Source organism: Adiantum capillus-veneris, chromosome 17, assembly GCF_014529385.1.
Source record: "Adiantum capillus-veneris isolate H3 chromosome 17, ASM1452938v2, whole genome shotgun sequence".
In the NCBI taxonomy this organism is placed as follows: domain Eukaryota; kingdom Viridiplantae; phylum Streptophyta; class Polypodiopsida; order Polypodiales; family Pteridaceae; genus Adiantum; species Adiantum capillus-veneris.
The window spans coordinates 135,508,457-135,519,236 of record NC_140947.1 but is presented as its reverse complement, the minus strand read 5'-3'; the positions used below and the strand labels follow the sequence as shown (position 1 = coordinate 135,519,236).

Below are 10,780 nucleotides of genomic sequence, written 5' to 3'. Positions count from 1 at the left end.
CTATGGAAACGTTGCTAATTTAGTGATGCATATAGCGATGCCTATAGCGACGATTGCAGTTCTTTTGTAGCGTCGCTCATAGCAACGTTGCAAAACCTTATATAGAGACGCTTATAGAGATGCTCGAGAGTAAACTTTTTTGGGTGGGAGAGCATTGAATGCCTTGCCACCCATCAACCATATTGAATGTTTCCAGAATAAAGTACACCTAAATGAATCCAAGATAAGCACAGATTCACCTTTGAAAGAAAGTGCAAGGTTGAGACCCAAAGTAGTCACCCACAAGAAAATATAACCATTAACTCCATCATACATAGTATTGTTTGCAGAATAAAGATACAACACTAACAAAAGTGATTGGACGAAAGTGAATTGATGAAAGTAAATCAATGACAAAATTATACACATTATATGCAAAATCGCATGATTGTTAAGCTTTACAAATGTAAGAGTTACAATACAATTGTCATTGGTTTGATAAAATACATCATTTTCAATGGTTACAAAAAGACGTATACACGTGATCTCATTATACATGCTATGAAAAAGAAAACTAGTTCTATCTGGCTACAGCTAGATGGACGTTGTTTAATCAGACGTCTCATCGCGTCCAAGCGGCGCATCTGTCCGATTCTACAGAAAAAAACAATAAGACTTTGTGTAAGTATAAACATATAATTACAAAACAATTTATTATCTTAGGTTATCATTAAAATACAACAAATGTAAAAGAGCAAAGTGAAATACTAACCATGCCACCACGAGAACTGAGAATGTCCATTAGGGCGTTTAATCCCTTTTTGCCCGTATACTCGCGCTCATACGGGGTGGGGTCACGTCCTATCATCGACCACTGTTTAAAACATACAAAGAATACATTATGTTAGAATTTAAAAGTACAAATAGATGCAACTACTAAACCTTAAGGGAAATGTAGAAACAGTTACAAAATCAGTCGCAAATGATGCCCACCCGCCGCTCCCCAAGTGGTGTGAGCTCCCTGCCTCTACTCACGCTTTGGCTGCCTCCTTTTGTTGCTTCCACTTGTCAGGATTCTCGTGCGGTGCGCGCTTTGCATTCTTCCAATCTTCTTTGGCCAGCCAATCTAGTCTATTCCACTCATGGTTTATTGCTTTTTGTACTTCAGAATGCTTGTGCTTGTAGTATTCGTGCATTTGAACCTTCATGAGGTCTTCATTGAAGCGGTCATCCTGACTTGACACGGGTAACTCATCATGCAGCATGCTGATGACTTTGTATTTTAATTCATTTGGAACTTCACTCTGAGTGTTTAGCATGCGCGAGATCACCTTCTTGCCTTCTTCATCCAAGATGATGCCACCGCTGATGTCGATCGAGTACGGTAAGTCCCCTCGCCTATGATGTGTGAACCTGGGTGTCTTGGTAGGGGTTCCAAGTGGTGTCTCTAGTGGCGGCTCAATTGGGGTACGGACGCCTGGTGTGTCCACTAGAGTTTTGGCCCCAAAGCGAGGAGTGTCATGACTCGAGTGACTCTCGGAGTAGTAGCTAGTGGTGTGTAGCCAGGAATGACAGATATCCGTGCAAAACCTGACATAGATGGCGAGGCCGTGGATTTTGTGGAGGCGAGCAAAGAAGGGGAAGGTAAGGAGACTCATCAAACACGAGGCAGTGTCGAGGCATTAGAGGCGGCATCCCCATAGCAACCGCTGCCGCCACCACTAGAGCCACGGTGCCTAGAAGAATGTGAAGATCATCTCATCGACATTGAAGTATCGGAGCGCACTGAATGCTCCAAAACAGAGGGAGATACTGAAGGAGTGGAACAATGTGATGATGCTCTAGAGCGATGACTCTCCTGGTACCACCTCCTTTGCTGGGATGACAAAGAAGAAAGAAACTCATGATCATCCATTCATGCATTAAACACAGGAACATTTAATCTTAATATTGAATGAAGAAGAAAATATGGACAAGTTATAATGTATACTATAGATAATAGGGGGAGGGATTCTGTCAGACCAAGGGCAGGGCCAAGGGCCAGGACGGACATGCGGTCAAGGGGCGCTATATTTAGGGGGTAGGAGTCTATATATGGCACGGTTGGGTGGACAGTTGCATGGTCCAGTCCCCCGCAGTCTTACACTGGTATCAGAGCTCAGGGGAGAGGAGGAGGCAGTAGGGAGCTATGGAGGGGGGAAGCATGGCTCTCTCTCTCTCTCTCTCTCTCTCTCTCTCTCTCTCTCTCTCTCTCTCTCTCTCTCTCTCTCTCTCTCTCTCTCTCTCTCTCTCTCTCTCTCTCCGATCGTGGACAAGCCGACAGTGCATGGCTGTGGGAAGGGCTTCTCTACAGGTGGGAAAGGCTGGGCTGAGACTCAAGCGGCGTGTGCAAGGCCTCTTGAGGCGGGAGGAGATGGCTCATTGACAGGCTCCAAATCGCTCGTGGTCGGCCTAGTTGGGAGCGCGAGGCGGAGTCGGAGCAAACCCGACTCAGCTGAGGGTGCATCTGAGCAACGCGCGGAGCTCGACCTCCCTTTCTCTCTCGTGGCGGCTCTGTGGAGAACTCCATCGCCCAGCGAGTTCGCTGGTTTCACATCAAGATGCCCTAAGGCCAAAGGCCTTGGGCAATTAAATTGAATTAGGGGATGCTGCCCACGGGCCAAGGTCCCCCCCTCGTCGCATGGGCATATGACCTCTCGACAGGCTGGTGCGTTTTTGAACAAAGATGACATGTGTGGGCTAGCTTGCATGCAGCAAGAAACAGATTGCAAAATTTTCTCAGGATCGCATACACGAACCCTGCAAGACATAATGCCACTCACTGAGATCGGATCAAGGTCGCGGTGAGTACGTCACAAGGTAAGCAGTAGCTTTTCTTCGAACTCCCACAAGATTTATGCAAGGCACTGAAGTTGTCGTCGAGACATGCACAAGGGTTACAAGCCAACATACATGCCAGATGTTGACAACAAAGGATTTACGCTGTTCAACATGGATTTCTACGAGTTGGTAAGCAAGTCGACTTTAATATATTCAATGATAACTTCTTTGAATCTCGTAGATTTATCTGCATTATACGCACCACAAGCAAAGCATGGAGCAATTTGAGCATGTTCGGGTCTACATTTATAGATATCAAATTCCCAGTTTTGGTTTGGAAATTTTTGATCCTCGGCCATGTTTGCTCCTCCAGGTCGGGCAAGGCTTATGCCATATTGGTACAGGCAAGGCCTGTGGCATTTAAGATGCAAATATTTGGCAAGGCCAACCGCTGATTACACTTTCACGAAGTTGTAAACCAAGTTTGCTAGGACATGGCTCCTCGGCTAGTTGTTGTTTATTGTTGAAATTAGGAAACAACAGGATCTTCCCATTCTCAATCAGCGTGCTTAGACGAGTTTTCTAAGCAATCCTGGGAGCAGAACTCCATTTACAAATTATCGAGACTACCATAGTCCAACTAAGCAGCTGTGAATGCCATTGTCAACTGGCAAGCATAACTGGTGGCTCCCCGCATCAGAAATACATAAGAACTCATGTGCAGCAAGGCTTCCTTCTCATATTGGCTTGAGTATGACATGGTTATGATGTTTCTAACAGCAAGGCTGTGTATTGCTTAGGACACTCGAATCAAGTACGGCTTGAATCCCAACCACTTGGCTCCGAAGCACGGCTTCTCAACGGTTGACTTTGATGCAAAAGCATAGCAAATTTGCGATGCTTTAGAATCTCAAGGAGATTGGCACATCCTACTGCTAGACTTGATGCGGGGTGGGGGGGGGGGCATGTTTCTCGGCATGGCCGACTTCGTGTCACTGTTTCTCGAGGCGGACAGGGGATGTTTGCCACACAAGACTGGTTATTTTCAGTTGAAATCACTCGACAAGGTCGATGCTTTTTGTCATGATATCTGTGTCTCAACAGCCGACTTTGTCGTCTAGTATCACAACATTCTTTATGCGAAGCAAGGCTTCAAGCCAGGTATATTGCATGGAAAATTCCCACGTTCGGCTTATGCTATGAGCATACAAACTTGGGAAGGATTTGGCAAAATGCTTCCAGCTTATTTCATTACGTGACAGACGAGCGTATATCATACAAGGGATGTATATTTACATCCAACAGCTCCTATCCGTGGAGCAGATATGGCTACGAGCCATTTTAAGCGAGTTTTGTTCCACAGACTTTTGAGTCAACGGGTGACCGCAACGACCAGGTTAGCCAATTTTATGTTCTTATTATCTTTCCATGTTTACACTTTACTTGGCAATTACTGTCATTGTGCAAAGCAAAGTTCTTTGGCAATTTTACATGAAACACGGCTTCTCCCTTCATCGGTTCGTCCATTGAACACTAATTTGCATAAGGGCGATGAGCCACACCGGCTAAGAGCCATTGTCAGGCCAAGGGTAAGACCCAACTATTGGCATTCTTTGGGGTGATTGTTTTAAAGATTGAACAGATCTACCCAGGGAAGTATACATCGACGTTAATGCACAAGCAAGAGTCTTGTCATTACGGATGTTTAGGGTGTCATTTTTGCGCTACATGTTTTTAGTGCGACACTCAAGCTGAGTTTTTGATAATCTTCAACTCACAGCAGTTGATCTCTATAAGGAAGTATAGATGCAGCAATCAGTGGTGCAACATGGCTGTCCACACGAGCTAGGCAGTTCACTTGTGTGGATTTCTTGCTCTCTCTATAGCACTACAGAGTGTCTATGGACATATTGTTTTGGGGTACGACTCGACGGGTGACTGCTACATCACCCCATAGGCATTGAGGATCATAGTTGATCTGCATTGAGGATCACAGTTGATCTGCATTGAGGATCACAGTTTGATCTCTCTCAATTAGACTTTCAAGGAAAGAATTCTGCAATCTACCACGCGGTAGCGGACAAACTCAACTTTTCAAGTTGATTCCAATCATTATGTACACGGTTAACTATGTTGGTTGCCATTACCTGCTAGTTGAGCAGTTTCTACAAAGGGTCTTACCAAGGGGTTTGACTACGTAGATTTTAACCAAAGGGGTTGGATTGCAAAGGAAACACCCACAGTTCCCAGTGCAATGCTGTTTGTTTTTCAGGTAGGAGATGTGCTCCTCTCCGTTTGAATACTCGTAAGTGAACATTCCGTTCAAACCTCCAAGTACGCATCTATTAATTTGGTGTTATTCCATTTTTTGTATACTTTGCTTGTTTTTTTTTTTCAAGACGTATAAGTACGCTTGAATGTTACAGAGCCATGCCAAGGGCATGTCGGCACAAAGTATTTTGGGCCAAGTGTCCAATCTACCTTTTTGCCTTATGCTGTTACGAACCTACTTGTAGGGTTTGATTTGGCACATGTTGTCACATGGGATACAACATGGTCTAGGAACTCAAGGAGTTTGGTTTAGCAAGTGTGGAGCATGATAATGAGGGTCCCTCTCACTCGCGTCGCAGAGTGTTTGTAGTTCCTCCACACACAAGTACAACTCGTACTTGATGGATGTCACTTTTCCTGGCATCCTTACTTGAGACATATTCCACATGTGGAGAATATGAGTCTCTGGGACTGACACTGGCGCCCAATTTGAAATGATGTGTCGCGATGAAGTCCCTAGGTGTTGGTCGCATCCGTTCATTAGACCAATTGATGCACACAGTATCAGGAACAATTTCAGTGGCCAAAAATTGTCGGGTACTAAGTACAGACTTGTTGTGATTACAAGTGCTGTGAAACCACCTTAACGGAGGGTCGTTTCTACATATAGCAAAGTATGCTACGTTCATGAGAATGTCTCATGGTTGGTTCCTAGGTGTGACCGGGTTGTCACATTCTATTATGGTCCAACTTTTGCTGCAAAGTATGCTACGTTCATGAGAAGGTCTCATGGTTGGTTCCTAGGTGTGACCAGGTTGTGACATTCTATTATGGTCCAACTTTGTTGCAAGATTTTCACGTAAGTATCGTGGAAAGTCTCGTCATGGAATTGCGGCTTGGATATGTTTGTGTTAAATGCATGCACACTAGGTGTTATGGGCCCTAGTGTTTAACACAAATTTATTTGGAGCGGCATGCAAATCCATGGACTTTATTCTTTCTGCACCCTTTTGCATTGCTAGTGCAATCTCTCTTGCAGATTTCGTATGAGTTCACACCCTGCCATACAAGGTGATGGCTGAGTATAGATGTTAGTGATTGGATGCTGGAACCTCCAATCTACCTTCAACCTAGTTGGTTGTCTCCATTCCATATCGAGTATATGGTTGGATACTCAATGATTGAGTCATAGTTTGTCGTCAGTCGTGGAAGACTGTCTGTAAGTGGTTGGGGAAAGTACCTCACTCTTACTGCTGTTATTCATCCCACGTTGGATAGGCAGCTGACAAGTATTCTATTTAGTACTAAAGGATATGCTAAGCACATACGTTAGTAAACCGTGCTAAAGGATCTGCTAAGAGCATACGTTAGCACAATGCATTCTGAATAGGTGATTCTCTCCTTATTCTAGAATTTGCTTAGGTTAGGTTTTCAACTTTGAACACCTGTTGTGGTGGGGTTGGATACCGATAGTTTCATAAGTCAAGGACTTAGTAGGTGTGCTGACAGAGTATGTTGGCATGTAACCTTTGTTAGGGGTGGACATGTGGTTCTGTGTGTTCCAAAATGTTCAGAAGTCTGACATGAGGACACTCCCTATTCTATCTTTTAGTAGCTATGAGCTTTTCAAGATACTCACATGAGTTATCATGAGTTACCATTTAGATACGGGTGGTTGCAAAAGGACAACAATGTTGAAAATCAAGATGTTGCTCTTGGTTTCATTGAACCTCCTCACTGCACCAGGTATCGGTCATATGGACAATTGGCCCGTGTAGAGGATGCCAATAAGAAAAACATCAGTGTTCTTACGAAGATACTACCACTTGTGTTTTTGAGGACGAAAACGCTTCTCCAAGGGGGGAGGGATTCTGTCAGGCCAAGGGCAGGGCCAAGGGCCAGGACGGACATGCTGTCAAGGGGCGCTATATTTAGGGGCTAGGAGTCTATATATGGCACGGTTGGGTGGAGAGTTGCATGGTCCAGTCCCCCGCAGTCTTACAGATTCCTGTGTAGAGAGAGAGAGAGAGAGAGAGAGAGAGAGAGAGAGAGAGAGAGAGAGAGAGAGAGAGAGAGAGAGAGAGAGAGAGAGAGAGAGAGAGAGAGAGAGAGAGAGAGAGAGAGAGAGAGAGGACTCATAAAGAGGGAGGGATTCCTGCAACTAGGAGTTCAATCCACTTGCATTACTGGATTGTGAAGCATGCAAAATTGATTGATTTTAGCCTCTAGATCTTCCGTCATCTTCTTCTCAACACCGAGAGTGCACATGACAATCCGGGATATGCACTCATCATCTATGGTTTGGCATAGCGTGTCTCGGGATTTATCAAATCCGTCTAATGTATTTCCACCTCCTCAACTATGTGAACAAGAAGATGCACTTGGATGGTTAGCATGGTAGTAGAAAAGTGTTTCTCAAACATGCACACAACCTCCGCAGTGTTAATTAGTTTGGTCAATGGTATAGAGTCTACATGGATCTCCTTTTGTGAGATCCATTGCACCAACTTCGCAAGTTTGTAGATTGTGGTACGGACGTCAGGAGACAAACATCCCTCAATGGCCATCGGTAAAATAAACTGCAAAACATGTCTAGCAATGATATTAAAGTTGACACATGACTTTGTTACACAATTCCCAGTATGATATATTCCACTTCAAACATACCTGACACATGTCATGCCAGTTGTGTGACTTCAAACCAGTAAGCTTCCCTTCTTTAGTGAAACACATTTGGAGGGAGTGCATTACACAAGTGGGGGTCCGCACAAATCGAATGGTCTCTTTTATTTTGTGTTCTTGGGATTCTATCAAAATCATGGTGCTTTAGGGAGTTTTATCGATACATCGGGTGCTATCTGCGGCCAATATTTCTCCATACGATCCAAATTTTTAAGTCAATTGTGGCTCCCAAAGTATCTTTCTTGCCAATCAGATGGTCCCACAATAGATTACCCACATTCTTGAATATGTGCATTGGATCGAGCAAGTGATTGATCATGAGTCTGGGCCAATATGGTAACTCATACCATAGAGAGAGTCTCTTCATCCTTGGGGGCAAACCATCATCACGCATCTCCTTCAGATCTAACCATGCTTGTGTAGACATCCTTGGTGGCTCTCTTCCCAAAAAATCGTCGTGTAACTCATGATTCTCTGGAAGATGTTCTTGATGACCTTCATAGATTTTCTTCTTCAATGAGGGTGGCCGACATGCATTAAGTCTAGGTTCACATGTGACACATGCTTTGTATCCGCTTGTTTAAATCCCTGCATGTACACACATGACAATAGATAAGCTTGAGAAAAACCAAGATTTATAGTGTTTGAGTTTGAGTATAAATCACCTGAGCATTCTGTTAGTCCAGGATAGTCATGCATGATCCATATTAGAATGCCACTGATCAAAGCATTGCGTTGACCTGTGTATCGGCTCACATCCACCACTTCTATGCCAACTCACAATTGTTGTAGCTTTTCCAATAGTGGACAAAGATACACATCCATATTCTTCACTTTATACAACCCCGGCACAATCAAGCTTAGAAACAGGTGCCCCTTCTTGGTAGTCAACCACGGGGTAATCTTGTAGTTGTCGATGACAACGGGCCATACACTATAAGATATTGACCTATGACCAAATGAATTTACGCCATCCATAGCCAGCCCCAAGCGCAAATTTGGAGCTTCCTTGGCAATATCCGACCATGTGTCGTCTATATGTTTCTAGGCTGTGCAATATGCAAGAATTCGTAGCACACCATCTGAAGATCTATTCTCCTCGTGCCATGATGCTAGGGTGGCCATGGACTTACATTTGAAGAAATGCTTGATTCAAGGAAGCAGAGGAAAGTGTGCCAAAACCTTCTATGGAATTTTTGGTCCGTGGAGATCTACTCGATATCTCTCGGAATCCCATTTCAGACACTTCTCCATGTCTATGTATTCCCCTCTAAAACGAATGCAATTGTTAGGACAAGCGTGAATCAAATTGTAATCCATCCCCAAATTTTGTAAGATTGTTCTTCATTCCTTTCTAGAATTTGACATCACATTATCAGCTGACAATATGTGCTCTTTGAGCAATGTACAGAGCAAAATAAAAGCGATACACTTGTTTAAGTAATCTATCAGATCATTATACATCTAGAGTTTTTTATTGTAGTAAAGACATTGTAATAGATCACCTGAAACACGCTGTGACGCTAGTGTCACTCCATCCAAACTTTGCATGCATGTTGAAACAAACCAGGAGTGCCTTCAATCAAGACACACGTGCTGCATCATACAATGGCATATTGGCTTCACTTTTCATATCATCATAGATAAGCCTTTCTGAATCCATGATCGTCTCAATCATTTCATTGATCTCGGGCTCAAACATAGCCTCGTTGGGACTGTGGTCTGCATGATTATCCTCCAAATTGTCAGAGGCTACATCTTGTGGCCTCACATATGCTGCTTGATCAAAGCGCCTACGAATACGTCTATTGGAGTGCAAGATTACTGCCTGTTGGCCAGCGTCGGAGTTGGACAAGTTATAATTGGCAACAATTTGATCTATAATAGATGGAGCAAACTCACCAAATTTATGAACGTGCTACAAAGAAATGCGTCTTGTTCGTCGCACAACATGTTTGCATTATTACAAGGACATACGATCCTTCTTGAGAGATAGGTGTTTTGGTTGGACAGTCCCACATCATCATCACTCCTCATAATGAATGTAAAAACCTTATAACCTGGACATAAATTTAATCTTCTATTTGCATCCTTTGTCTTATCTCTCTCTCTCTCTCTCTCTCTCTCTCTTTGATCACATTGTAAACTACCTCACATTCTCTAGTAATGTCCGATCCCCGCACACCTCGGTCTAGAGGTGCACGGAGATTAGAACCACTGGGTTATAATCTTGTCTTTATTGGTCAATGCCTATATTTGTGGGTATAAGAAATTTACACACCCACGTCTACATGGCAATGCATGTAGTGGACAAAACCCCTTTGCCTCTTCTTTAGCTGTAGCAATTCACAATATCTTAACATCTCTTCATGTTCGAGGGATTATTGTGCACATTACATGTTGGCCTCCAATCTGAGTATCATGCCGTTGAAAGCTTTCCAATTTAAGGTCACATCCAAAGAGAGGAAGAGAGAGATCACCGTTGGCCTAACTCCAATTTTTTATGTAATCCCAAAGGTAGGCTTCAATATAAAAACTAATCCAAAATCTAATCTTAAATCTAACCTAATTGAACATATGGTGATTTTGACCTAATTGAACATGGTTAGTGGGTGAGTTGATAGGTGTCAGATTTTGATGGGACAGTTCATTGCATTGTGTACCTAGTGTTTGCTCTTTGGGCAAAGCCTTGAGCTTAGCTAGAATTCCCCCTAAAATCTAACCTAAATCTAAATTTAAATCTAACCTAGCTAACCTTAAATCTTGCCCTAATCTTAAATCTAACATAAATCTGAATCTAATCTAATCTTAAACTCAACATAAAACTAAATCTAATCTAATCTTAAATCTAACCTAAACCTAAATGTAATCTAACCTAATCTTAAGTTTAACCTAATTTAAATCTTAACCTATTCTTAAGTCTAACCTAATTTTAAACTTAGCATAAATTTTAAATATAAGTTAAATGTGATCTAACCTAATCTTAGATCTTAATCTAACCTAACTTTAAATGTAATTCTAAATCTAA

General features: G+C 42.9%; 1 pseudogene; it reads right to left on the bottom strand.

The window, feature by feature from the left end:
• Positions 1 to 588: 588 nt before the first annotated feature.
• LOC147438136 (uncharacterized) lies at positions 589 to 9,216 on the bottom strand (annotated as a pseudogene).
• Positions 9,217 to 10,780: the final 1,564 nt, after the last annotated feature.